The sequence below is a fragment of the Papio anubis genome, chromosome 4 (genome assembly GCF_008728515.1).
Source record: "Papio anubis isolate 15944 chromosome 4, Panubis1.0, whole genome shotgun sequence".
NCBI classification, from domain to species: Eukaryota; Metazoa; Chordata; class Mammalia; order Primates; family Cercopithecidae; genus Papio; species Papio anubis.
The window spans coordinates 114,941,509-114,946,235 of record NC_044979.1 but is presented as its reverse complement, the minus strand read 5'-3'; positions in this window follow the sequence as shown (position 1 = coordinate 114,946,235).

The following is a 4,727-nucleotide window of genomic DNA, read 5'->3' as shown; positions in this document are numbered from 1 at the left end:
GGCCCCCACCCTCCAGCCCACTCCTCTCGCCCATGAACTCTCGTGCTTCCTGGAACCTTATCCAGTAGTCTCACGGAGGTGGGGGATTTGAGTGTGTGCTGGCGCTCATGGTCTGCTGTGCCAGTGGGCATCAAGAGGGCCAGTAGCTGCCCAGTGCATGGCTCTCAGCAGGCAGGGATGAGGCTGTAGACAAGGAGTGCCTCGCCTTCTCAAGGACCTGTTGGAAGCCAACTCCTCACTCCTGCCTGGAGCTCGGTCTCTGCAGCGCAGAGCTGCCGTGGGGGTGAGCAGTGCTGGCAACCTGCCCCTCCCAGGGGCATTGTGTCAAGATGCCTTGATTGGGAGCTGGAGAGAGGGAGCCCTGTCTTCTGGGACTCTGGGATGGGGGCGGGGAAGGGCAGGTGAACCAGTCACAGCTCCAGTGCTACAGATGCTCCTGTTCTTATCCAGATTTGACACATTTTCTGTAGTAAATGTTTCATTTGCTGTGTAGCCTTAAGACAATTTCCAGAGACTTTAAAAGTTGTCTGGGGTTTTTTTATAATTTGCACTAGGTATGGTTGTTTGGTCCATGAAGTTCTCATGTCATTTCGGAAGCAGTTCCTCTACATTGTTTTATATTCTACTTTTTCACTTTATATATATGAGAAGAAATTCCACAGGCTCTTAAAGCCTCTCCAATCCACTGGGGTCTTAAAAGTGCACAAAATCCCATCAGTTGAAAAAGTCAAAATCTATTTCATCAATAAATGCCTCCCCCAGTGAGTAAGGACAGGAGGGCCCTAAGTGAGCATCACTGGCCACGTCCTCAGGGCTGAGTCTCAGCGTGGACTTGAAGCCTGTTTTAGAGCACGCTGTACTCAGGCCTTCAGAAACCTGCCAGACAGGGTCAGAAGATTTCCTTCTCAATTTCGCACAACCATTCTTCAGATGGAAGTCAGAGTCCTCAAGGACCCCGTTCACAATGCAGCTGCTTGGCCCCCACATTGTCTGGACTGCCCCGGGTGCCATGAGTAATTGCCAGGGCCTGATGGAGATGCAGGTCTGTGTTCTAAAGATCTCCCCTTTTGGCAACATGACTTCTGCAGACCCTGGCAAGTCCACTCCTCAATGATGAGAACTGGCTTGCAGACCACACATGGGGCAATTGCAGGGAATAAAGGTCACCTGCTCCTTAACAAGATGCTCCCATAGGCTCAGCCTCCAGTGAATGAGGTCAACAGCTGCCACCACAGTGACCTCAGTGGCAGATCCCATAGACCCCCGCAGGATATCCTCTGCCAAGGATAAAGGCGGCTACCCTCTAATAGCTGCCCTCAGTACAAACCCTGTGTACTCCCAGGTTTTGTTTGCTGAGTAGTCAGGGGTGAGGTGGCCAAAAAGAATTCACACTTCCATTGATGACCCTTTGCAACCCACAGAAGTGCCTCTGCTAAGGCCACTGTACAAACAGCAGCTGCCTTGTTTTGATATGGACAGTCTCTCCCTTTCCTGCAGGGCAGAAACAGCGGCTCCCTTCCCACTGTCTCCCAGAGCCTTGCATGGCACCCAGTGCAGAGTGGTTCTGGAATCAGAATGGGCTGGAGGGAGCAAGTTACACAGAGGCCCCATGAGAGAAGCCATCAATGACTTAAATAATGTGCATTTGCAGACACCTTCATCCCCAAACCATCCCCTCTTGCCTCCCCAAATTGGGCCCTGCTCACACTTTCAGTCCCACCTGACCCACACAGCCATGTTCTTGCACATCGCTGGGCTTTTGCTCATGACACTCTTCTCATGCAGTGGAAAACTCCTACTCGCCCTTAAAGATTCAGCTTAAAAACCCTCTCCATCAACCATCAACATTCCTCAAAGTCCCCGGAGGAACCTACCTCTCATCTGCCTCCCTCACTGTGCACACTGCATTTGGGCCTTGCATAGCTGCCTCTCCTACAAGTCAGGGAACCCTTGGGGGTCAGGCTGTGCCCTGTATGTCTCTGTGATCCTCACAGCTCTCAACACAGTGGTGCAAAAACCTTGGCGGACTGAAATGATTAAAGACACACCCCACCCCAGCCACAACAGCCCCCATGAGTTGCTGGCATTCACTCTCCTCACTTACAAGTAGTAATGTTTTCACGTGACAAAGGGTATGGACTGTGGCAAATGTGTACAACCCACACAGGGCTCAGCCATCATCTGGCCATAGTTGCCAACACTTTATACACACAGTCACACACACTCAGGAATATACACTCACATGTACACACATGCACACTAATGAACATATGCTCACACATATACACACAAATATACACTTTCACACACACTTATATACACACGCATACTCATGGCGTCTGCTTCCTATGAGCGGTCATTCCCACACGAATTCTAATCACCTTTGACAGCCAGTCCAGGCCTGAAGCTGAGCCACAGGGAGCCTTTCAGGGCTAAGGGTTGATTCCTTCTTCAAGGAGTGAAGCAGGTAGGGTCTTCTGGGTGTGTCCAGAAAGGGAGACCTGTGGGCCACAGCTGGGTTTGCCTAGAGAAAAGACTTGGGGATAAGTTCTCCACCCCCATGAGGCAGGGCTGTGGCTGCACTCCACCACAACCACCATGATGACCCGAGTACTAAGGCTGCACCAGACTGAGCGCTTGGGCCAGTCACCCTGTTAGGGGACCCCGGCAGCCTCCTGCATGCCCGAAACTTGCCACAGTTAGGAAGGGACCCGCTCTGGCTAGAGGAAACCCATGCAGGTCCGGGGTCCAGAGGGGCTCCTCAAGGCAGTTGTCACCTCTCAGGGCTGGAGTCAGAAGGGCAGCAGGCCGGGAAAACAGAAAAGACCACTCATCAGCAAGTCCCCTTATATTTCTGAGCCTCAATTTCCACATCTGCAAAATGGGTCGTTAATAATGATTGTGTAAACTGATGAAATGTAAGAGATTTTTAGATAAGGAAGCTCCTAGAATACACACGCTATCCCTGCCTCCAATGCACACTCACATGTACACACCAACACACATACACCCTCACACACACGCTCACACACATACACACATACACCCACACAAGCACTTTCCCTTTGTGGGCCTGGCACCCTAGATGCTTGGTGCCCTGGAGAAAACACATGGAGAAGTAAAAATTGAAAGAAGATTCAGATAGGAAACACGAATAGATACCCTCTTACTCACTAAATAATTACTTCTCTTTCACCTGATCAAGGCTGAGTGAATGTTGATGTCCCTTCCTTCCTTGTGAGCCTCTGCAGGGTTATGTGGACAGGCCTCCTGGCTCCCTATCCAGCTCCTTGATCTGCCCACACAGCAGTGTAGCTGCACCCACTTGCCCTGTCCCTGGTGAGGGAGCTCGAAACTCCTGCCAAGTTTGGAGTCTGCATAGCAGAAAAACACAAGCTGTCTCCAGAGTGTATTCCACAAGAGCAGCATCTGGCTGAATTAGGGCCTGACGCTTTACCTAGCCTGGAAACAGTGTTTGAGGGCCCTGCCCTGGGACCTCCCAGCCTCTAGGACACCCCTCATTGGACCCTCACCCCATCCCCAGGAATCCAAACCCTCACAGAAATCTCACCATGACCCCCAGGACCCCTGTCCCTAGGGAGGAGGTAGCAGATCAGAAGACAGTGTCCAAGAGCTTGGGAGGAGGCCAGAGTGTGACTCCAGGCTCACTCCCTACTCAGAGCAGCTTCCAGGACTTGGGTTCCAGGGCACCCAGGAGGTAGCTGCAGGCGTCCCAGTCCCCTTTGAGGGGGTGGTTCCATCAGCACATTTCAAGCTTTTCTTCAAGGATGCACAACCAGGAGGTGCCTAATGCGAGCCAAGGGGCAGGGCTGCACCTCTACCATAGCAGCCCAGACCCCAGGATCCACTGAACACAGAGGCATCACTGCAGGCCAGAGGTCACCAGGCTCCACACAGTCACACAGGCTCCACACAGTCACCGCGTTGGGCAGATGGTGTCCCATCTCAGAGATAGCTGGCCAAGGCTTGGGTGGTGGGGATCCCAACCATTCATGCCTGGCCGAGGCTGCCCCAAGAACATGAAGTAGACTCAGATTCTGTCCCCCACACTGTGTTCCCAGTGGGGTCAGGTTCGGGCCACCCACCCAGACCTCCGGTCCAGTGGCAACCACCATGCAGATCCCCAGTGCCAGAACCTGCCTGCCTGGGCATCGAAGGGGAGCTGGGCCTCTAAGGGCAGAGGAACTACCAGGGTCGTATCTGTCTCCACTCACAGGGGTCCAGCAAGAAGATGCTGGATCCAACAGCCCACATGCAAAAGACGCAAGTCTACAGAACTGGAACCTGGACAAGAGCCTGGCCACAGGCCTGGAGATAAAGCCTCTCCACCCACTCTAGGGACCCCCAGGACTAGCATCTGCTCCCAGCCAGACCTGGCCAGGGCCTCTCGGTCCCCAGAAAACCCAGGCAGGGGTCCTAGCAAGCCCAAAGCAGTTGCAAAGAGAAAACAGAAGAGGAAGAAATCTTCCCCATTATCCTCAAACCGACGGGTCGGGGTGGGAGGTACCCCGGGGCCTGCCAATAGCTAGGCAACTTTCTCCTCCTGACAGGCCCCTCTCCTATTGTAACACCCTCTGAGCCCCCAAGCACTGACATTTTGGGATTCCAGAACCTCAGTTGTTCCCTATCTGTACAATATGTACAGGGGACTCATCAGACCCAAGAGACGCACCATCTCTCTGAATAACACGAAATAAAACAGGAAA